General features: G+C 48.3%; 1 protein-coding gene and 1 long non-coding RNA gene across 2 annotated transcripts in view; both read right to left on the bottom strand.

Moving 5' to 3' along the window:
* Positions 1 to 25,360, bottom strand: part of LOC146798533 (solute carrier family 35 member F3-like) — a 131,022-nt gene that overhangs the window by 24,987 nt on the left and 80,675 nt on the right. The gene's annotated exons all lie outside the window — the stretch shown is intronic.
* On the bottom strand, positions 10,517 to 11,596 carry LOC146798534 (uncharacterized). Its single transcript, XR_014969177.1, has 3 exons — positions 11,570 to 11,596; positions 11,114 to 11,187; positions 10,517 to 10,852 (listed from the first exon to the last, which is right to left on the bottom strand). It is a non-coding gene; the product is annotated as an uncharacterized LOC146798534 (long non-coding RNA).

Raw genomic sequence — 25,360 nt, 5'->3', positions numbered from 1 at the left:
GTGAAGACTTCTGGTCTTTTTGTTTCTGATCATTACCCTTCTGGTCTGCCTTTTTCTGATCACCGCCCTGGTTCTGGTTTTTCTGCTTAACTCTAGTCCTGACCCATCTATCTGCCTTCTTTCCCAATTCTTGGGGAGAAGTCAGATCAGAATCAATCAGGTGTTGATGCAGTAGCTGGTTTTGACAGTTGTTAAGGATTTGTTCTCTCATGATCAAATTATACAATCCTGTATAGTCCTTAACCTTACTTCCCACTAGCCAGCCTTCCAGAGCCTTAGTGGCACAATCTACAAAGTCAGTCCAGTCCTGAGTCTGTGTCTTCTGGGTATCCCTGAACAACAACCTGTATTGTTCAGTGGTTAGGCCAAACCCATCAATTAGAGCACTCTTCAGGACAGTGTAATTATCTGCATCCTCATCACTAACTGTGAGGAGCTTGTCTCTACCTTTCTCAGAGAAGGAGAGCCACAAGATAGCTGCCCACTGACTTTGGGGTACCTGCTGTACTTTGCAAGCTCTCTCCAAAGCAGTTATCCATTTGTGGATGTCATCCCCACACTTGTAGGGAGGGACAATCTTGCTCAGGTTTCTATTATCATAGTGCCTGTCTCTATCCTTAGGGATATTGCTGCCACCAGTGGGTTCTGACCCACTTAACTTTTGCTCTCTAGCCAGAGCAAGCTTCTCTTTGGCAAGGGCAAGTTCTTCCCTCTGAATCCTCAGATTAGCTTCCCTCATTCTGGCTTCATGCTCCTTTCTCTCAGGGGAAGTCATTCCCCTGTGAGAGGAAGCACTAGAGATGCTAGAGACATGGGAGTGGATGGATTCCCTTGAAGGGGATCTGTCCCTCCTGCTTCTCTGGTTAAGCCCACTTGGGGATCTGTATGGGGGGACCCCATGCAAACTCCCATGTAAGCTTAGGTTAGCCTGGCTAAGTCTTCCTACTTGGCCCTGGCTGTCTACCTCTTCATCTGAAGCCCCATCTGACTCCTCTGTGGTGCGTAGACCCTTATCTACAGCTATGGCATCATACTTGGCAGCTCTTTCAGCATCATAGGCCTCCAGAAGCTCCACTAGCTGTCTAAGGGTAGGGTTGGAACCCTGTTTTAATCTCCTGGAGGTAAACAGTTGTCTCATCTCCTGGAAAGTGAATGCATCATATCTAGAGGGAATCTGTCTAGGATTCTCCTCTCCTGAGGGAGTATCAGTGTGATCTCCATTCAGGGACATGATTCTAGTGAGGGTGTGGTGTGTGCACCTACCTACACTAGTTGTTTCTACTAAACCTCTCTGGTAGTTGTAGTCAGGGTGTGTTACTCCCTTCAACCTACAACCACTAAGTCCAGTAGGACTTAAGTATTATAATCTATGTTATATGTACCTAGACAATATTTGTGTGATCTTTCAATTTAGTATCTGAAGATTACAATGGTATTACAACAGCAAGCTCAGATCCCATCCGCTGCTCACCAATGTGAGAAGTTGGCCTGATGTATAATGTCACTAGTTCTAGTGTACACCTTATATCAGTCCAAATACCCTTATGGTGATTGGTTGTAAAGTCAACCTTATAGACCAGCTATCCTAGTGGTAGCATGGACAAGAGCAGTCTTAGGCTAAACTCTGAATGGCATGTGAAGCCAGCTGTGATACCATATATAATCCCTTGAATACCAAATGAAAGGACACCACAACAGATATATATATAAAATAAAGTGTATTTATTCTAGTCAAACCCTCAGCACTCTTTATGAGATTAGAGGTAAGTACAACACAGTCTTATTTAAGCATACATTAAGTCACACAGGTAAGTAATACAGTTAGGCCCTAGGGGCCACGCAAACCATATACTAAGTAAGTGGTATAAGGACCACTGTCACGGAAATAGGATAGGCCTAGGCCTAGGGAATCGCTGGGGCTACACTACACTAGCAACAGTTAGGAAGTGGGAGGCCCACGGGATTCAGGTGCAGAGTGGAAACACTCACGCGTAATGCGTAAAAGTCGATAGAAATAGTAGATGTTAGAAATTAACAGTTTAAGGACACTTCTGAAGCAGCTAGAGAGTCGAGACTCGGAAACTAGACCCTAGGATAGTCACTACCCTTGTGAGCACCGAAGTACCCAAGTTACCTAGCCCACAGGCTGCGGGTGCATAGGTGTGAACTTGCGTCGGGTTTCGTCGTGGACTTCTATGGATGCCTGAAGGAAAGTTGCTGACAGGCAGTCAGTGAAGAGTGTCCGGTGGATCCCAAGGCTGGGATCAAGAAGAGAGGAGACCTGCAAGCAGAAGGGACAGAGTCAAGGTCACTAGCCATTGACCACGTGGATCCAGGAAGGAACCAGGCGATGTCGTGAAGATTGCAGGTGAAGGTGAAGCTTGTCGCTGCAGCCACGAGGACCAGGGAATGTCGAGGACGACCAGGACCAGGAGGCGAGCTGTCCCACGAAGGCTCTTGCTGTCGGCGGCGTCGAAGTTGGACTAGGACTCACCAAGCCTTGGCAAGCGGAACCCACGAAGAACGGAGGACTTGCTTCTGGTGCAGACCAGGAAGGTCTGGGGTGCTTCTCTTTTTCAAAGAAGCAGGAGCCAGTCTGGAGGAGCCAAACCAGCGGTGAAGATTTCAGGATGCGTCGTCACAAAGGCCACTAGCCAGCGGGCAAGCAACCGGACACACGCGGCAAGCAGGAAAATGCAGAAGGGCCCCACGCAGGACTCGTGGAGTGTGGGGGGCTGATCTTCGGTGCAGATGGTGCTTGGGGTTGGGGCTTCTCAATCCCCGGTGCACAACTTCGAGGGTGCCTCAGAAGCTGCGCTTGAAGATACTAGCCACTTTTCCCAGGTAGCCGGTCCCACGTCTCTCGTCGCCTCCACGGATCTCAGCTCGGCTGTGGATGTGGATCAGGGTCGGAGAAGTCTGGAAGTCAAGGCTCTGGTCGGGCTCTGCAGTCGGTCCCTCGTAGAACTTCAGCAAAGCAAAGGGTAGTCTCTTGATGGTGCCTGTTTGCACAGGGTAGCCACTCCTTGGCCACAAGGGAGATTCTTCAGTCTTCTTCTTTCGTCGAATGTCGAAGGTCCAGAGTTTCTGTTCAAGTTGCAGGTTCAGGATAATCTAATCTCCTGGGGCCCAGCTACCACTCTTATCCAAATCTGGGGGGCTGGGTTACCTGCTAGGTCACGCCTTATGGGTGGGACCTGGGAGGGGGGTGGTTACACCCCCTTCCCTTTGTCCAGTTTCGCGCCAGGACTGGGGCTGGAGTGCCCCAGCACCGGTTTGAACTGGACTATGCACGGGACACCTTGTGTGCCCCAGGCATGTCTCAGTCTATTCATCCCTCCCTGCCCCAATACACTAAGGCCTGTCTGGGGTGGTGCTCACACCTCCCAAGGCAGGAAACCTATTGTCCAAGCCTCCCTTGCCGGGATCACTCCCAGCAGCAGGAGGTCAGACTCGTGTCTGTGGCAGCAGCATCCATTTTGTGATGCTGTGGCTCTGGTTAACTTTAACCGGGTAAGTAGGTTACAACATGTCTTCTCCCTCTAGAAGGGAGGGATAATATCCTCATCCCCAGAAATGGGATGGGGGTATTATTCCAAAGTGTTAGACACCTTACACGACATGTTTTGATAAAGCCAAACCATAGTTACCATAACCGTTTAAGATTATAAGGTACTTTAAGAGTATATGGTAGGCTATATCATAGAACAGCTATAAGGACATGGTTCCGAAAGCTGCAGACAGGCTCATCTCATGCTAGAGCACCATCTCACATGTTACCAACTACTCTGCCTCCAGGATTGTTAAGGCCTGCCATAGGAGTGGCTGATAGGTACACATGTGTCTATATGTAAGTTAGGTATAGGAATACTACACCTAAGCAAGGGGTGATTACACGACCTTGCCCCAGCTGAGTGATCAGCCAGTTGTGTCATAATGGAAGGCCAGGCCAGGGGTGGCATAATACATGCTGCAGCCCCTGGTAGGCCTAGGGTACACCTATGCCCTGGGTACCTAGGGTACACTGTACAGGGGCCAATAAGGTGATCCTATCCAATTGGGTTATGCACCTAAAGTACATAGTATCAATTTAGAGAGAGAGCAGCAGGGCTGTGGGTCTGGTTAGCAGGCCCACAGCCACATCTAAGTCGAAAACCAGTAAAGCAAAAGCAAAAAGTGGGGGTGAACATAGAAAGCAGACCCTACTCTCCTACAGCTATCAGCACTGGGACAATGCTCCTCTGCCGTAACGGAGGAGCCACTCTTGTCCCCAGGCCTATTTCAGCCCAGATGGACCCCATCTCCAGTATCTCTGCCATATTGTAAATAGGGAAGGGCACGCAGCCACCCTCCCTGGGCTGATTTTGGCAGTGAGGACCCCATCTCCCAGGGCCCAGCCCTATTGTATAGGGGAGGAGGCACATATACCCCTCCCTTGGCCAATTTGGCCCCTGAGGATGCCCGGGAACCCATAACATAGGCCCTGGCCTATTACTAGAGGGGAAGGGGGCCTCCTCCTCAGATCGATTTCAGCCCCGGAGACCCCATCCCAAGAAAGAGTGAGTGTCCTGGAGCCAACCAAGGGCACCCACTAAATATTCGATGGGGGCTGCGGGGGAGTCCGAAGGCCCCTGCTGTCCCAGCCTGTTCCAAGCATGCATCGAGAGCCGGCATTGCTCCCACCCACAGGGAACAGGTAAAAATGCTGTTTTCTGTGGGCTGGAGCAACATTCAGCTTTGTTTCCCTGCCCGCATCATAGCGGGCGGGGATATTGATCTGAAGTCCACTCCCAGCGGGAGGGAGCCTTTTTAAAGCTCCCGCCAGCTAGGAGCGGGTTCGTGTTTGTTCTTGCTTGACGGGAGCTTTGAAATTGCACCTGCAAGCTAGAGCAAAAATAGGTATTCTCGCCTGCTGCAGTGCGGGCAGGAAAACCGTTATGTCCTGTGGGTGGCTGTGAGAAGTTGGCCTGGCATATGCTGTCCTCTAGTTATAGGGAACACCTTGTACCAGTCCAATTCGACTCTTATGGTGATAGGTTAAAGACAACCTTTAAAGAAAGCTATCCTAGTGGTAGCTGTGGAGAGCAGCCTTCAGGCTAAGTCTTGAAGGAGTGTTAAGCTTATTGTTTTACCATAGATAACCTCTTGAATAACCAAATGAAAGAGTAGTCCACACAGGTATGTATATAAAATATATGCATTTATTCTAGGAATAACCCCACTAGTCTCTTTATGAGGCTAGAGGTAAAGATACAATTCAAACAAGCATTGATAGTTACAATAAATAGCACTGGAATCATAGGGCCCCAGGGGGGGACCGAACCATATATCAAAAAAAGTGGTATAGGAACCACGACAATTCTACAGACAATGCCTAGGGCATTTAGGGTCGCTGGCCCCTTGTGAAACCACCCAAGGTAGTGAGGAAGGGGACCCACGGGAGACGCGTGCAGTGGCTAAAGCTACTGTCGGGATCTCTATTAAAGCCTATGGAGAATGTCGCGGTTGAATTTTACAAGATTAAAAACACTTCTAGCAGGAGTTCAAGTTCAATACTTTAGAGTTAAGCTTTTGAAGGGCCCACACCCACGAGAGTACCGAGGAACCACTGTTACCTGCCCCAGGGAAGCCGGGTGCATAGGTCGTTTTCGATGTCGGGTCGCGAGCTGATTTTCAATGGCAACGTGAAGAACTGCTGCTAGCAAGAAGCGTCGTCGATGTCGTGAAGAGTGAAAATGTAGATCTTGACGAGAAGGACCTGAAAGCAGAGGGGACAGAGTCTGGGTCACGGCACAGTGACCAGGGGGCTCAAGAGAAGGAGCCCTTCAATGACGGGTGCTTACAGGTAGAAGAGGTGTAGCTTGGTTCGTCAGCCACGGGGTCCAGGAGGCGTCAAGGAAGGCCAGCTTCTGGAGGGCGACTGTACCACAAAGGATGAGGGTCGCTGCGGTGTTAGTGTCCAGATTGGATCCACTAAGCCTTGGCAACCGCAACCCACGCAAGAAACACAAAACTGCTACTGGTGCAGACCCACGAGGTCTGAGCGAGGTCTCCAGCAAGGAGACTGAAGAGCAGGCCTGGAGCAATCAGGGGAACTCTTGGAATCGAAGATTGACCTCCGCCAAGGCCCACCAGTCGAGAGACAAGGGACCACGGGAGGCAGCAATTTGGCATGCGTAAAGATGCGCCCACGGGTTGCCGGAGCGGGCTAGGGCGTCGATCTTTGGCACAGATGATGCGGAGAGGTTGGCTCAATAATGGGCCAAAGCACAACTTCCCCACTCGTCGGGGTCGGGTGCTGTGCAAGAGGTGGCCGGTGTCCTGGGGTATTGGAGATCTCGGCACCCACGGGGTCCACGGTGCTGAGGTTTGCTGTGCACACTCACTGGCCTCTGAGATGCTTGGAAACCCACCTCAAGGTAGGAAACAGTCGTCGATGTCCGTAGGAGCAGCGAGGTTCCAACCGGGTCACTTGCAGTGTTTCAGGTGCCTGCCAAGCAGGGGGATAACTCCTTTACCCCAAGTGAGATTTCTTCATTCAGCTGTGTGGCAGCAAGTCGAAGTTCAAGTCTATGAAGTTCAAGAATAATCTGAGGCTCTGGGGACCCTGTATTCACATTTATCCAAAGATTAGGAGAGTGTCCAGATCAGAGCCCACCAATGAGAGTTCAGGCGGGAAAGGGTGGCTACATCCTCTCCCCTTTGTGTGGTTTCCCGTCTGGGCAGGGGACAGGATGCCCCTGAACCGGTTTGAGGCGGTGTATGCAGAAGTAGGCACTGGAGAAGCCTACGTGCAAGTCACATTCTATGGTGCATCCACCCAGTTCCAATCCACATAGTCTGTCTGGGGAGGTGGGAGCACCTCCCTGCAACAAGATCCCTATTGTCCAGCTGCCGTGGCTGGAGTTCTGCCCAGCAACAGGCAGCCAGAGTCGTGTGGGTGGCGGGTAGCATCCATTGTGTACTACGTGTGCACTTTTAAATTGGTGTCTAAATTCTGCCGCTTTTCCCATATCGCCCCTCTAGCAGGGGGGAATCATGCCCTCAGTCCCATGGCTGGATTGGGGGTATGATTCCTACATGTTTGACACCAAACACGATATGGTTCTGTGTAGCCATTCTCAAGTTATCACGCTATCGCGATTACTTATAATGCGGTTAAGAGTATATGGTATGGCTACACTACAAAAAACCCAGCAATAGTTTTACGAAGGTTGCAGAGGGGCCCTACTCAGGTAGGGGTTCCCCCTCACACATATCTCAGCACCCTGCCTTGTAGGATTAGCAAGGCCTGCCTTAGGGGTGACCTGTGAGGATATATGTGTTGTATTAAGTGGGATACAGGATACCTATATCCCTGTAAGGAGTGCAAGCACCACCTTACCCAGACTACAGTAGTGGTCTGGTGGTGTCATTTGGTATGGCTGTCCCAGGGGTGGCACAATAAGTGCTGCAGCCCCTGGTAGGCCTCTGAGGGACCCATGCCCTGGGTACCTAGGGTACCATCTACAAGGGGCTGACAGGGTGTCCTCAGTATCCAATTGGTATGTACCTAGGGTACTCACATCAGTTTTAGGGAGGAAGCAGATAGGCTGGGGTCCTGGATAGCAGGATCCCAGCCAGACTAGTCAAAAACCATTCAAATACCAGGCAAAAAGTTGGGGGCAACCATATAGTCAGATTCCACCTTCCTACAGTGGCCACCCCGGGACATAGATGGAGCCGGCCCTGGGGGAAGGGGTCACCGGAGCCATTAAGGGCTCTGGGAGGGGGACCATCCTACCATTTCTCTGCATGGCTGCGCCACAGGGGTTGGGGTCTCTGGAGCTGAAAACAGACAAGGGAGGGGGGCTGCAGCCCCCTCACTTTTCACGGCCAGGCCCAGAGAAGTAGGGTTGAAATAGGCTTGGGAGGGGAGGCGTATGCCCCCATCCCACTATTGCTAAGGTTGGGCCCTGGAAGTTGGGTACGGCAACCCTCCTCTTCTGAATATTGTCCAGGCCCCAGGGTGTGGGGGCCATGTGCACCCCCTTCCCCAAAATAAGATATGAAATTCCCCCCAGGACCTGGGGGGGGGGGGGGGAGCGTGGGAGACCACACCTGTTTTTTAATTTTTTTTATTTTGCAGCAGAACCTCTGTGAATTTGCAGCAAAATTTAAAAAAAACAACACATTTTTGGCCCCTTGAGGTCCCTATGGGCACCAGCAGGCCCAGGGGGTCAGGGTATTCTTTCCCTGCCCGCCTGCTGCAGTGCGGGCAGGAAAACCGTTAGGTCCTGTGGGTGGCCACCCTGGGACATAGATGGAACCGGCCTGGGGGAAGGGGTCCCCGGGGCCATTAAGGGCTCTGGGAGGGAGACTATTCTCCCATTTCTCTGCATGGCTGCGCCACAGGGGTTGGGGTCTCCGGAGCTGAAAACAGACAAGGGAGGGGGGCCACAGCCGTCTCACTTTTTACGGCCAAGCCCAGAGAAGTATGGTTGAAATAGGCTTGGGAGGGGAGGCGTATGACCCCATCCCACTATAGTTATGGCTAGGCCCTGGAAGTTGGGTACGGCCCCCCTCCTCTTCTGAATATTGTCCGGGCCCCAGGGTGTGGAGGCCATGTGCACCCCCTTCCCCAAAATAAGATATGAAATTCCCCCCAGGACCTGGGGGGGGGGGAAGCGTGGGTGACCACACCTGTTTTTTTAAAGTTATATTTTGCAGCGGAACCTCTGAATTTGCACCCTGACCCCCTGGGCACCAGCAGGCCCAGGGGGTCAGGGTATTCTTTCCCTGCCCGCTTGTCTTTTTTTTTTTTAATTCTCAGTTCTCACTGAGCCTCGAGTCCCAAGATGGTAGTTACCACTTCCTCGTTGAAGTGGTGGCAGCCAATCAGATCTCACCATGAGATCTGTCAGATCCACGGAGGATTTGCATCTCAAGATATGCATAAATCTTTTTTTTATTTATTAACTCCATAAGTACTGAACAGATTTACACCGTATTGGAAAAAATGACTCTTTCTAGGCCAGGAGCTAGCTTTCTGCCAAATATGGTGTAATTCCTTTCAGCAGTTTGGGCTGTACTTGTGTCTAAAATCCCTAATGGAAATTGCATGGGGAAACATGTTTTTAGATCCCCCCTCTCCTCAGCCCCCGCTTGCCGAATCACCCCAAAACTTTCCAGACAGCAGCTGAAGGGGCTGGAGTACTAGGTTAAAAAGTTTGTGAAGCTTCATCAAGCAGTGCCAAAGTTATTAGCAAATCAAAAAAAACCTTTGTCTATTAAAATTAGGTCCTAAATCAAACTATCTACTGGTGACTGTCAGAAGGATATATATATATATATATATATATATATATATATATATATATATATATATATATATATATATATATATATATATATATATATATATATATATATATATATATATATATATATATATATATATATATATATATATATATAAATATAAATATATACATCTAACCAAATGGCCATCGCCAGTAAGTAGTTATAGTTAGGACCTAGTTTCCTTAGAAAAAGCATTTTTTGGCTTGCCTATAACTTGGAGTCGTTTGACCAATCTTCAAGAAATTTCCCATGATAAATGTCAAAGTAAGTTATGTGTGTCATGAAAAGTTTTGGGGAGATCCATACAATGGGGACCGAGAAATTTGGGCTGCGAAATAAGGGTGCATTTGTAATACTAATTCCCATAGAAACATGTTGTCAAACCTACAGCCAGAACCGCTGGACAGAATTACATCAAATTTGGCAGAAAGGTAGATTTTGTTACGCAGATTGTGCTTTTTGTTATTTAGTGCAAATCCCTTCAGTAGTGTTTGAGAAATTAAAGCCGAACAATTCAGTGATATCTCTGTCTGTGGATATTTTGCGGTGATTTTGCACTGGTCACGGATATGTCACAACGATTTTGCGGTAAATTTCAAATGCGCACACCTGCGGGAATGCTGTGATTGGCTGGATGCAAGCTGAACAGAAAGTTGCGGCTGACATTTTATTGATCGGGAACGGTTCCTGGGGCTGATAATTTGTGTGAAAGCTAACATAAGGGGTCAGGGTGAAAGTATGTGTGAGAAATGGGGGTGTCAGTGACACAAGTTATGTGTCCAAAATATATATTTTTAATCATGCCCGATATTTGCAACAAGGTTGCCACTATTCCAGCGACATCGCGAATATTGTTTGAAAATATTTTCAAAATATATATATTTGTACACACTCGCCTGTCACTGTCACAGACTCATGTATGCACTGACAAACTCAATAAAGTACAACAGAGGGACCCTGAATAAATAGATAAGCGAGGAAGGGCTCAGGGAAAATAACAATAGAAAAAACAAAACTTCCTACACTATATCACTTGAGTAGAAGACAATATGTCCATACAATGAAATGATACCCACAGCAGACGGTATGTAAAACTGTATTATTTCATTTATTAATTATTTTTATCATTTTTTTATATATTTAAATCATTTTTTTGATCAATTGTTGTGTAATAGTATATACAATATGGTTTACATCAAACTGTAGAAGCACAATTTGTAATTAATTGTACAACCATTATACAAATGACAAAACATATATACCATATATAGACGCACAATAGAAGACAATAAATCTGTAACAATTAACAATTAAAAATCATTGGTTGTAGATTATGACCGTAGGACCAACGCCTACGCGCGTTTCGGAGCTCAAATGTGATCTTAACCGGCTCCTTCTTCAGGGCGTGTAACTGTGGTCTTTCAGACGAGAAAAAAGGCTTCAAGAACTAGTTTGATGTTCAATACTCTTATGCAACAGTTATACAGAAATCTTTTTTACAGCCGTAGATCTGTGGGTACAAAGAATCACAATGAGTGATTGGGAATTTATTTAACTACCTTTACATTTATTTAAGGCTAAAATGGAGCAGGAGTCATAAAAAGAGAAAAGAATACAAACCACAATTTATATCTGTGTTGATACAAGCACCCAAAGATAGAGGTTGATATGTGTAATAGTCCCAAATCACCTAAACTAAGAGAAGATGAAACTAGAGAATAGATAGACGAAAAAAAAGATTTTTGAGTAATGAATAATAATCTCAACATACTTGCCAGTGGCAGATTCTTATATATAGGGGAACCAATACGGACAATCCTAAATCTTTAGCTAAGATATTTAACCCTATGGAGGGAAAGAAACAATGACTAAAATTAATAATGATGGCATAATAGGCTCCCAGAAAAATGCCAATTAGTGCTTGCCACGAGAGTACAAGGCGTGGAGGAGTTCATTCTAAGTTGGGAGTTCTTTTACAATTGAAAGCTGTACCTTCTGGGGAAAATATAATTATATTCAATTATTTATCCCGATAGAGAGGGATTTACACTTCCCGTTTGATGCCAATATTATTTCTCGCAATGCACCGGTCAGATATGTTTAGTAACTTATCAACTGCCTTAAAGGCTACACAAAGTTCAATTTCAGAGAAGATAATGGGGAAGCGCGTCCTAAAAAGTAATATGGGTGAATGCGCGGTTTAATTAAGTGCAGACAGACTGGTTACCTGTTCTCTTTCTTAGTGCAGTATATGCGAACGACTGAAAATCTCAAGTGTGATTCTGGTCGGTCATGTAATGCTCCAGGCACGAAAACGTCAGTCTAAATTAAATTTATAATGGAGTTGACTGAGATGACGGCATGAGGAAAATACTGTCATTGTTATAGGAACAGACATGAAATGATAATGATCAGAGGAACCTCTTACCGGGCAGTAGGGCCGAAGCTTGTCAGGAATTGCCACGTACTTGTTTAAAGTTTGGGTTTCAGATTTATTAGTTCGTCCATCAAGTGACGAACGGTCGCTAAGCGTATCCGATTTAGAGTATAATTGCCAATGCTCAAGCAGTACTTCTGTAAGAGAATAAACCGGCGTTTAGAAACAATTATTTAACTGAGTCTGCAATAGTTGATTCCAGTCTTCTACACGGATAAAAGGACGTGGGGATAGAGAAATCGGAGCTGCATGTAATTCTTACCGTTCCGATCAGCTAAAGTTCGGGAAGGGTGCCATAGCTTGCGCTCTTCGTCATTAGCAGGTGATACCTGGCGTTTCCCTAATAAGGAAAGTCAGGAAGTGGTGATTGCATAGTGGACACTGAGGTAGGACTACAAATGAGACGGGAACGCGGCCTGACCATGCGTTCACCATTAGAGATGCAGGGCTGCAGGTAGTCTGTATCGGCGGACATCTTAGAGTGTGTTGAAGATCAATATCAAAGTTGAGCAGAACCCAGGCATGATATTTCATCCTTATTAAAAAATAATCACAGCCAGGTATAGAATACAAAGATTATAGTTGTCCCTGATAGATACTTAATGATTACTCTGGTGCGTATAAGGGATATATATATCTCAAGACAGAGTATAACTCTTTGATGTTATATAAAACCTATATATATGTGAGAAAAAAGCGCACATGATGAGTAAAACGGGTGTGGATAAAGAAGTAGGGATATGATGCGGCCCGGCATAACACAGATGTATTTAAGATAAATCTCTTAAGGTAAAGAAATGTAATTTCTTATAGTAACTATACCAAAACTGGTTTAAGGGTAATAAATATAGTGCCCTCAATGTGGATAAGATGGGGCCAACATTATTCTTATATGGTAATATATATCCTTTTAGGGAAGTTTGTACATATCCGGCGTGCATGTATCCAATCCGCTTACCTGCTGTGTCTAAGGGTGGGATAGAATCAATGTGAGGTGTGCTAGTTAGGTCCATGGAATCCTCAGGGAGTGGTGCCAAAGAAGGGGGCAATTTATATAATAGCATTTTCCCAGGGTAGATGTTCGTTAAGGCCTTTTTCTTGAGTCTTAAGGACATATATCCAAAATACTTCTCTTTTGCGTCTGATGGCATCCACATTGGTATTGTTGGAGGAATGTATGTGTTCCAAAATGAGCCACCTTAGTTCAGAGATGCTATGGTTTTTCTCAATCCAATGGGCCACCAGGGGTGCTCCTTCGCGTTTATTAAGAATTGCTGACTTGTGTTCGCTAAAGCGTACACGGAACTCTCTGCTTGTTTCTCCAACGTATCCTTTGTCACAAGGACAGAGGATAAGATACACTACATTTCGAGTGCGACAGTTGGTCATTTCTTTGAACCTATATTGCTGTTTATCCCAGATCAGTTCATCTTTCACCATGGCAAATGGGCAGGCATGGCAACTCCCACATTTGTGAGTACCACTAATAGGCTTATTTCCAGTGATGGATTTCTGTACAAATAAGTTAGTAGTGGATACTTTGGATTTAACCAACGAGTTCCTTAAGTTTTTATTACGTCTGAATGCAAAGATCGGCTTCAAGAGGTTCTTTTTGGTGCAGTCCGTGTTTAGAATATGCCATTCTTTATTGATGGCTTGTCGGATTTTGTGATCAATGTTGGAATGAGTCGTAATGCAAACCAATTTCTCATCAGCTTTTGGTTCTTTGGGTTGCAGCAAAATGGTTCTGTCGTGATATTTAGCTCTTTTGTAGGCATCTTTGATGAGTCTATGGGGATACCCTCTACTTGCAAACTTTAGTTTGAGTTCCTCAGCATGTATATCATAGTTGGATATGGTGGTGCAGTTCCTGCGTAGCCTTAAAAATTGGCTAAAAGGGATGTTGTCCTTTTGGCTACGGGGATGAAAGCTGGAATACTGGAGGAGGGTGTTTTTGGCAGTCGGTTTAGTGTACAGACTCACCTCAATCTTGGCATCAATAATTCTTATCCAAATGTCTAAGAATTCTATTTGGGATTTGCTAATATTGGGGCCAAACTTGAGGTGAACATCGCATAAGTTAATCCATGCCATGAATTCATGCAGTTGTTCTTCCGGACCACTCCATATAAAAAAGATGTCGTCAATAAAACAATACCAATTTTTTATGTTTTCGCTGAATGGGGCTATCTCATTGAAAATGAACTTGCATTCAAATTCACCCATATATATATTCGCCACATTGGGTGCACAGGCGGCGCCCATGCTTACTCCAAGTATCTGTTTGAATATTTGTCCGTTAAATTCAAAATAGTTTTCTTTTAGTACAACTGCTAGACATTCTAGTAGGAATAATCGATCAACCATGGTATTATTTTTCTCCAGAGTGTGTTTAACAGCTTCAAGGGCCCCTAGCTGTGGAATATTAGTATATAAGGCTACGATGTCCATAGACACTAGAAAGTCTGTGTGGATATTAAACTGTGTGCCTTCAATTTCCCTAATGAGGTGTCCCGTGTCTTTTATGTGCCCTTTGAGGTTAGATACCAACGGTTGTAGAATTTTGTCCACATATATAGACAGGGGTTCAGTCAAGGACCCTATAGTGGACACGATGGGTCTGAACGGAGGGCTGGAAGTATTTTTATGTATTTTGGGCACTCCGTATAGAATAGGTATTCGGTGATGTTCTACATTGAGGTAATTGAATTCTTGCATGCAAATAGAACCCCTCTCGAGGGCTCTTTGTGTGATCTCCAGGATATCTCTTTTAATCCTTAGTTCTGGATATGATCTACATTTGGTATAGTGTTCCGGAATAGCGAGCATAGCCTCCATTTGTTGTATATATGCTGGGCTATCCATAACAACAATACCACCACCCTTATCTGCGGGTTTGATGGTTAACTCAGTGTTGTTAGCAAGTTGTTTAAACGATTGGTATTCCGAATAATTCAAGTTGTAATCAGGTTTAGGGACAAAAGAAAGAAGTTTCTGGACTTTAGCGGTGACCACCTTTTCAAAAACTCCCACTTCTGGGCCAACTTGGTCTAGGGTGGGGGTGAAAATGGATTTAGGTCTAAGTCCTGTGGAGTTGTCATTGGTCTGGATGGGATTATCCTCAAAAAATCTTTTAAGTCGGATTTTGCGGAAGAATGATTGAATATCTGTCATCAACTTAAATCGATCAAGATAAGTGGTCGGGATAAAGGTGAGTCCTCGAGATAATAGGTCGATGGCAGTAGTGTCTAATTTAGTCTTCGAGAGGTTGAATATCGGTATGGTTTTGCTATCTCCGGTGGTGTTATTTTCTGACGTATTTTTAGTGCCTATAGAGAGGCAGTCTTTGGAGGTACTGGGAACAGGACCTAGGTTGTATTGAGGCGATATTTCTGTGAATTTTTCTGGAATATTTTTAGTCCCCATGGAGAGACACTCTTTGGAGGTACTAGGTAAAGGGCCCAAGTTGTAGTAAGGCGATATTTCAGTGATACTATAATTATCATCAAAGTTAGTATCTATTCTCTCCAATATTGGTTCCTTCTTGTCTGAAGGAATTGGTGGGTGTTCTCTGATTGTTGGTAGGATCCCCTTTCGGAATTTCGATACCGAGTTCTCGTTTGGCCTCGTCTGTTGCCTAAAAAATGGGCATTCCTTCTAGGGCCTTGATAGTTGGCCCTTCTTTGTCCATAATTGTCAAAAGAATTGGGTCCACTATCCGTATCTGATCCAGAGGTATCTGAGAATCTAGTTACTTTTTTGTTGGACCAATATTGTCGATCATTAGAGAAAGGTTGATCTATTTGATTTCTATAGTATTCAGGTGCCAGATATGGATAAACTCTTTGCTCACTGAAATATCTGATGTCCTTCTTAAGTTTCTCCGTCTTTTTCTTTATTAGATATTCACAGAAAGAATTCATCTCGCCATTAATTTCTTCTAATTTGTGGGGGGCGTGGCTTGGCTGCCGAGCGGAATGGCTGCCTGAAACCGCAGCTCCGCCGATCGAGCACAGAAATCCTTCAATTATTAGCTGAACTGGGGTGCGAGCTCGGACTTCCCCGCCCGAGACGGTAGTCCAGGGTGTCCACCCTGTGCTCTGGCTTTTCTGAACCCGTCGGCGACTCGTGGGCAGAGAGCGGCCCGCGGGCGGCGCGGAGACGTGGCGGCCTACACCATTCGCTAGAGCCGGGGCCTCGCGTGTGGAGTGCCCGAAACCTGTTCGAGGGGTGAGGCAGTGGCTGTTCGCTCGCCCAAGGAAACGCGCGCCCCGGCGAAGGTCTCACCCCCTGCGGCTGATGGAGTGAAGCTGAGGCAGCGGCGGTTGGTGTGGAGGAACGCCGAACGTCTGCCCCTGGACTGCATGCCGGTGAACAGCGACGGGCCCGATCGGATGATCGCAGTGGCGGCCATTTTGCCTGAAGCCGAAGTCCCATGGTCGAAGGATCCAGGGCGACGATCGGAGAGACGTGGTCGGCTGCCATACTGTGGTGAGGTTGGAGCGTTGACCGGGGGTGTGGACGGTGCACGGCTGCACTAGGGTTGTCCTGCTCCGGCGGCCTGCGCTGTGACTCCCCCCGCTTGCTCCGCTTGCGGTGTGTGCCCCGCCACTGGGGGCCCGGCCCTTCAACCTACCCACTAGGCCTAACCGCCCTGCTGCCCTCGGTGAGACGCTGGTGGTTGGCGACTGGCGGCGACTGGTGCAGTACGAGGAGGCCGCGGCGCGGCCGCCCAGGCATACGAACGGCGCCGGGTGGCGGCTGGTGAGCGGCCATGGGCAAACCGGACACGCGGCAGCCGAAAATCACTTTCGACAAGTCCAAGCAGAAGCCGCCGGACCCAGACCCAGACCTCCGTGAGGCCGAATCTTCTCGGGCGGACCGGAGTGGTGCTCAGGATGTGGACATCAAAGCCATGTTTCAGGAACTGAAAACGAGTTTACATGGCATTGATGGCAAAATGGATGCGCTGGCTGCCCGCATGGACGGTATCACGTCCCGCATGGACAAACAAGAGGGGAGAGTGGAATCGCTCGAAACACGTGTGGCCGACACGGAGGAAAATCAGACCGGCCTTGCCGGCCAACTGCGGGGCATGGAGAAGATTCTGACACTCATTCAGCAGAAAAATGAGGATTTGGAGGCGCGCTCGCGGCGCAACAACGTCCGCATCACGGGTGTGGCGGAAACGACGGACATAACCAACATGGAGCTCTTTGTTGAACAAATGTGTAAGGATCTGTTTGGGTCGGGATTGTCTCCGATGTTCCTGGTCGAGAGGGCTCACAGATCACTGGGGCCCAGGCCTAAACCCGGTGCACCGCCCCGGCCTATTATTGCACGAATCTTGAATTATAGGGACCGGGACGTGATCTTACGAATGGCAAGAAACATATCAGACGTGCAGTACAGGGGCAACCACATTGCACTATATCCGGACTATACGATGCAGGTTCAAGCCGCTCGAAGGGAATTTTTGCCGGCGAAGAAACTTTTTCAACAGGCGGGCACCAAATACTCCCTCATCTACCCTGCTAAACTCCGGGTCCAAGGTCCCGGTAAGCCGTCCTTCTTTGTTGACGCGAAGGCGGCTATGAAATATGCCAAACAACTGTTAAAGGACCAAAAGGCTCAGACACCTGCAGCTGACCCGGACCAGCGGGACAGGCTAAGTGATGTTGAATGACTACTACTGTATACTTCTTGCTAAATCGCTGGGTGTTGCCTGTCTGCGCTGTGCTGGGCCATAGAGAGAATGTTTAATTCCCTGGAGTTCCAATTTCAGATGCTATGAGGGAGCTGAGCAGGGCTGCGGGATTGGGGGGGGAGGGTCCTTGAGCTGGTACACTAGTCTCGCGCTCGATCGCCCTGTCACAAGTACAGGGCTTGTGGGTGGCCAACCTGCGTACCTCAAGGGATGATTCCCATTCATTGTTCACATCTAGAGACTGTAGTTACAGTTGTTGTAGTTGGGGGGGGGTCCAGGGAGGTCATTGCACAACCTGATTGGGGGGTTGGAGCGGGAGGGTTAGGGGTTTGGCTGGGGTTGGGGGTTTTTGTTGTGTTTTATTTAAGTTTCAGAGCCGGGTCGGAGGAGGCGAAAACTGCTATTGAATCGCACGTTGTGCACTGCGCGCTGTCATGTCGACAGTCACCCAGCAAGAGGTATTCTGGCATTTACCGTGCAGGCTGCCCAGTTGGCCGGGTGGGATGTGTGCTGTCTGTCAGGGACGGGCTGCAGGAATCGCTGCAACGAGGAACAGGTCCGTGGCCTGCTCGAGTTTTATTTCCACGCTTGGTGCCGAGTGGAGGTTCCCTGCCTTGTCGGCGGGCGTACAGATTGCTGTGGCATTGCCGCCCTCATATATTGAGACCCGCTGGATTGGAAATGCTTGCTTCGAGACTTGGCGAGACTTGGCCGGGTGAATGGGGGGTAGGTGTATGTTGGATGCTTGCCCGAACTCTGTTAACACGCCTGGTGCTGTGAATAGCATAAAGTGTATTACCTGGAATGTACGGGGCATGAATGATAGACGGAAAGTGAGACTGATACAGGCCTTTCTGATTAGGAAGGGTGCGGACATTTGCCTTCTGCAGGAGACGCACCTGACGGACAATGCTGCGCAGCTGCTCAGACACAACCGATGGGGTGAGGTAGTTCACGCTCACTATTCTAACTACTCTAGAGGAGTGGCGATACTTATCAGAAAAGGGCTTCACTGGAGGACGCATGAGGAAATCAGGGACGCGGGGGGCAGGTATGTTCTGATGGTAGGTTCGCTGTGCGGCGCGAGAGTGATTCTGGTGAATGTGTATGGCCCGAATGACGATAATCCAGAGTTCTACGAGGGATTGTGGCATAGGGTGTGGAACTGTGGACCTGCTGCGATACTGTGGGGAGGAGACTATAATGTGGTACTGTCAGATACTACAGATAGGCAGGGCACCACTCGGGAACATCACCCTAGGGCGTCGGAGGCGCTTGGCCATATTATGCTAGAGGCAGGGCTGGTGGACTCCTGGAGGACACTGCACCCTGAGGCCCGCGCCGGTACGTGTATCACTGCTCATCGTGCGGCCTGGTCCAGATTGGACTTCTGGCTGCTGTCCAGAGATCTGCACTCATCGGTGTTAGAGGTGACTCACTTGCCGCGGTCTCTCTCTGATCATGCCCCGGTCTGCTTAACGCTATCCACCCCGCCGCAGTACATTCAGCCGTTTAGTTGGAGGTTCCCATCCCGGGCTCTGCGTGACCAGGTCTTCCAGCACTCTTTGCGGGAAAAACTGGAGGAATACTTCGAGCTCAACGAGGGCTCAGTGGATTCACCTGGCGTGCTCTGGGAGGCCTGTAAAGCTGTGACAAGGGGTCACTGCACGGCGCTAAAAACTGGGGTTCTGCGCTCCATTAGAGCTACTCTCGGCAGGTTGGAATCTGAACTGGCTCAGCTTGAAGCTGCGATGGTGGCGGCCCCTTCTGGTGGTGCGAGTGCAGACTTCAGGACGAAACTGACCGAGTATCAAGAGGAGGCTGAGAGGGAGGTCAGGTTCTTGTCCAAAGATTCTCAGGCCAGACGTTACAGAGAGGGTGATCGAGCTGGCCGAACACTAGCAAATATGCTGCGCCCGCCACGTGGGTCGGAGCACATTCTTGAGCTACAGGAGTCGGGGGGTGCAGTGATTCGAGATCCTCCGGCTATACTGACGGTGATGACAGACTATTATAAGGACCTGTACACCTCTAAGGTGTCCCCTGACGACACCATCATTAGTGATTACCTGGACACCATAGCTCTTGCGTGGTTCAGTAACAATGCCCGACAATATATGGACCTACCCTTCACGCAGGAGGACATTCGAGCGGTTATAGCCGCAATGCCGCTCAACAAGGCACCAGGCCCCGACGGGCTGACGGCAGCCTTCTACAAGGAATACGTAGACCTACTGGTCCCGCGATTGCACAATGTTTTTGAGGAAGCGATGGAGGTTGGCATCCTCCCTACCTCGATGCGAGAGGCCCTCATCATTACGTTGCTTAAACCTGGCAAGAATCCTGTTACCCTGGACTCATATCGCCCACTCTCGCTAATTAATCTTGACGCCAAAATCTATGCGAAATTACTCGCTGACCGCCTGAAATTTATGCTGCCTCAGATAGCGTTGTCCGATCAGTCGGGCTTTGTGATGGGGCGGTCCACTTCCCACAATCTTAGAGTGCTGTTTGGGCTCCTGCATTATTTGGACCCCAAGGTACAAGCCGCGGCCGCATTGCTTGACGCCACTAAGGCGTTCGACTCACTAGAGTGGAAATTCCTGCGGGCGTTATTCACTCGCATGGGTTTCAGCCCCTCCTTTGCCAGGCGTATTGGAATACTCTATAATCACCCGACGGCTAGGGTGCGGGTTAATGGTCAGACGTCTGCCCCGATCCCCATAACCAGAGGGACTCGGCAGGGCTGCCCCTTGTCGCCATTGCTGTTCGCTATTGCGACGGAGCCGCTGGCGGCTCGTTTGCGCCAACACCACACCCATCGCAGTATCGGCTTCACGTCGCGTGGCCTGCTGGTCTCTATGTACGCCGACGACATAACCGTATACATGATAAATCCATCGGAAAACTTCGACCCACTGATGCGTGAGGTGACAAGGTATAGCGGCCTCACGGGTATCGATATCAACTGGTCGAAGTCGGCGATGTTCCCGCTGACGGACGGTACGAGTCAGTGCCACACGGAATTCCCGATTGACTGGGTCACTGATGAGATTAAATACCTGGGCATACGGTTTAGCCGATCGGTACAGGACATATGGCTGGCAAATTTTGGTGTGGCCGTGGAATGGCTGGAGTGCAAAGTGAAGCGCTGGAAGGCGCTGCCGCTATCTCTGATGGGCCGCATAGCAATTGCTAAAATGGTGGTCGTTCCCAAGTTTCTTTACTTATTCGTAAACATCCCCGTGCCACTCACTAAGTCGTTCTTTCGCCGGCTCCGCTCCGCCTTGATTGAACTGGTCTGGGCGGGTAAGCAGCCCAGAGTGGCCTGGAACCTCCTCACACTTCCCTTCCGTCAGGGGGGACTTGCGGCCCCGGACATGGAGCTATATGCGTACTGTGCTCAGGCCCAATACCTGCACTACTGGCAGCACCCGATTCCTTACCAGCCGCACGTGGCTATCGAGATGGATGTTGCGGCCCCCTGCCCCCTTCGTGCAGCGGTATATCAGAGATACAGACGCTCCGGAGACGACATTGACACTGTTGAAATGGTACGCTGGGCCTGGTCAAGCATTGCCAAACGTGCAGGCGTTGATGACTTATATGCGCCGAGTATGCCCCTCGCGGATAATCCACTATTGGGGCCATTGACGGACGCGGCGGTGGTGCGGCGGGCGCAGGCCTGCGGCCTGAAGGTGGCGGGAGACTTGTACCCGGACGATACCTTCCTTACAGTGCGGGACATGGCGGCAGCGCTGGAACCGACGGCCTCGGAGCTTCTTCTCTACTATCAACTGCGGTCTGCCTGCAAGGGCAGGTACCCCATGTTTCCAGAGGCTCCGCCGACGATTGCGGCCTTGGAGGACGTACTTTCGAACTCCTCCGCGCGCAAACTGATCACACGGATCTATAGAGCTACTCAAAACACGGCTCCGGTTGTGCACACTGACTCTAGATCCGCGTGGGAACATGAAGCGGGTATATCCATTACCGAGAAGCAGTGGGAGTACTGTTGTTCCCAACTTGAAAACCTATCCCCTAATTATAGGCTGCGGTTGGTACATTTCAACTATCTGCACCGGACTTACCGTACGCCCATTCAATTGTGTAGGATGGGTCTGCGGGCTGATGCGCACTGTTGGAGATGCGGTGAGAAGGATGCCGCTTTCTATCACCTTGTATGGGTGTGCGGCCCCATACGCGACTTCTGGATTGCAGTCTTCCATACCGTGGGGCAGATCGTGGGGATGGAACTGGAGCCGGACCCACTTGTGGCCCTCCTGGGATTCGTTAGAAATGTGCCTAAGGCCTCACGTAGGCTTGTAGCCATTTTATTATTACTTGCTAAGCGTCAGGTGGCACTACACTGGAAGAAGGCGATGCCGCCAAACGTGAAGGCCTGGATAAGATCGGCGGTGTACTGTAGGGAGCAGCTGACCTCATACTGGGACCAGCTGCCGCAGCGCTCGCGGCCTGTAGATATCTGGCAGCCACTGGTGGATTGGTTGGCTAGTACGACAGCGTTGGAAGATGACCAAGCGGGCTGATCGTGGCTTAAATGACGTGGCGAGGTTGGAGTTCGACTGTGGTGTGCTATAAGTGGTGATCCGCCTGGCATAAGTGATCTGGGATATGGGGTTCGCTCTCTGAGGGGGTTTGTCTGTCGTTTGCTTTGTCTGGGCGGGCTGTGGGCGCAGCGTGAAGATGATTATGTCATTTCGATCATTTACTGTTTGCTTCCCTTCGACTCGGGCTCTCTATTAGTTTTGTTTTGTTTGTTCCATTGTAAAATGCTATATTGCTGTTTGAAAGTACGACCTCAAATGCTTGGGCGGAGTTCCGCCTTGTATACTAGCTGCCTGCCTCCGGGTTGTTGGCTGAATAGCGGTGTACTCTTCGATGGAACAATAAAGGTTTTGGAAAAAAAAAAAAAAAAAAAAAAAAAAATTTCTTCTAATTTGTGTTTGGCTTCTTCCAGTGAGTTATTTTTCTTTAAGTTTTCTTCCATCTCAGCTATTTCTTTTAGTAAATCTTCCACTACCTCTCTTGCCGTTTCTATAATGAGTATCATTAGGTCTCTTGAGCATCTATTGGCTATAAGAGACCATTTCTCTAGAAACTTCCTCACCTCTACGAATAGACCCGGTATATTCCTTATGCGAAGTCCATTTGGAATCACCCCAGCTCTGAGGTACTCCAACATGAACTCCGCATGAGACTCAGTCCTTCTGGTTTTCTTTTTTAAGTTGAGTAATTTAAGCCAGTCATCATTAAAGTTATTCCCTGTGGCAAATTGTTTCTTTGCACTGACAAACTCACTCAGACACTTATACACCCATTCATATACCCACTCCCACACATACATCCAGTCATATACCCAGTCAGATACTCATGCACCCACTCTCATACCCATTCAGGTACTCATGCACCGACTTAGAGACTCACTCGGAGAGTGACACATCCATGTACAGACCCACTTAGAGACACACACCTACTTAGAGACCCACTCATAGACATATGCGCACAGTCTCATACCCACTTAGAGACTCTTACGCCCACTCACAGACCCACCTGGGCATTCATGCACCCACTCACAGACCCACTCAGATACTCATGCACCCAATTACAGACTCACTCGGAGAGTTGTGCACCCATTTACAGACCTACTCAGAGACTAATGCACCCACTTACAGACCCACTCACAGACCCACTGAGATACTCATATACCCCCTGACAGACCTCCAATGAGACACTCATACACCCAGTCACAGATCCACTCAGACACTCACACACCCACTCACACACCCATACAGTCACTCACACACTCAGTCACAGACCCTCTTAGAAACACATGCACTCAATCACTCACTCATACACTTGGAGACTCACACACCCACTCACAGACTCAGATATGCACACACCCACTCACCCACTCAAAGACTCATGCATCCACTCACAGACCCACCCAGACACTCGCCCTTCCAGTCACAGAGGCACTCACACACTCATGCATGCACCCATTCACTCATACACTCAGAGACTCACACACCCACTCACAGAACCATTCAGACACTCATGCTCCCAGTTATTGACCCACTGAGACTTATGCACTCACTCACCGACCCACTCATGCACTCTTGCACCCACTCACCCATTTACACACCCATTTAGATACTCATGTATCCACTCATAGATCCAGTCAGACAGTCATGTACTTACTTACAAATGCAAAAAGACACTCATGCACCTACTCACAGATTGACTGAGGGACACATGCAACCAATCACAAACCCATTGAGACACTGTTGCACCCAGTCATAGATGCACTGATACAGTCACACAGTTTGTTACAGAACCATTGATAGACTGATGCGCCATCTCGCAGATCTGCTCAAATACTTATACAGTGAATAAGAGACTTACTAATACAGTGTTGCATGCAGTCACAGATTCCGCTGAACGATTTATACACTGTATATATTAAGGGAGCTATACATGCGAATATAGAGTCTTTTAGATAGTAAAGGGTTTAGTGAGTTAGTTATGATTAGGGCTCCCGGTTTTCCGTTTAAACGGATTTTTACATATAAATACAGACGGAAAACAATTTTTCCTTTGTCTGTATTTATATGTAAAAACGGCAAAATACTAGTACATTTTGCAAGGCTGCCGTGCTTCAGCCCAGAGTTGCCGCTCCCCTGTTCCTTTTGTTGCTGCCCCAGCCCTTCTTTTGAATTCAACATCTGTTCCGTAAGTGTATTTCTGTGGCCTCCGGGGACAGATTAATGGCGCGCAACGCCATTGGGCTCAAAGAGCTTCAGACTTCCTCCCCCGTCGTGTGTGTCAGCCCGGCTGAGACTGCTTCCACCGGCACACACATAGCCACACCCGAGTACTTCACAGTCTTTAAAAGACCAATTATTTGCTAACGCGGCTTTGTTGTGTTTTCTCACCCCTTCTAAGCGTCCGTGCATCTCCGCTCTGCATATTGCTGGGAGAATCAAACCCCCACCCCAGTAGCCCCCACCCCGAAATTTGGCTCTAATTGCACCTCTGTGTCAGGTAGTATGTGTCCGCGCTGCTTAGATTTGAAAGCTAGCACAGCGCTTCTTGGCAGGATGCAGCGCTGTAATGAGTATCATTCCTTCTCAGTAGCAAACGGCTCCTCTGGGATAGAGCATAAGCATACCTCCGTATTAGACTTCCACTTCAACTAGCACCACCAGATTTTCAACTGAACTCACTTCCAAATGTTTTTGAAGTCTAGTACAACACCTGTTAGGATATATTCTGTAAGGTAGTTCAGCGGGATGAGTGCCTGCTCCATAGATAACCAGCAGTGCAACAATCTGAATCGAGACAGGGCGAACAGCATTTGTTATTCTTGTGAGGGCATTGTAACGAGCGTCATATGAATGTACAGCATAATTTATAATATCGATATTTTTTTTTTTACAGCACAAAGGAGGCAAAACTATTTCAATATAATCACTAGTGCATTATTTTGCTACCCATGCCTGTATTGATCAATGATATACAATGATAATTAGAAGCGTCAACCGGGTCGAGCACATTTTTTGCATTCTGCGAACAGCAGGAGACGTTTTAATTCAGCCAGTAAGACAATATGGTAGTGAACAGGTAGCGCTAGGTGAAAGGAATGAAATCATTAATAATAATTGTAATGTATACAATGAAACGCGTGTTTAATGTCCATGCCTATGTCCGGGCATTTTAATTAGTGTTTTTTGTGTCCCTCAGCGCTCTGAGTTTGTTCACTACCCGCTGTAAATTACGCCCTCGGCCTCCGCTTTATAAATGGGTAAATGAGCTCTGTCCCATTAGGAAGCTAATTCATGTGACCTTTAGGG

Source organism: Triturus cristatus, chromosome 9 (genome assembly GCF_964204655.1).
Source record: "Triturus cristatus chromosome 9, aTriCri1.1, whole genome shotgun sequence".
Lineage (NCBI taxonomy): Eukaryota > Metazoa > Chordata > Amphibia > Caudata > Salamandridae > Triturus > Triturus cristatus.
The sequence above is the reverse complement of the archived record's forward strand: the minus strand, read 5'-3'. Positions and strand labels throughout refer to the sequence as shown.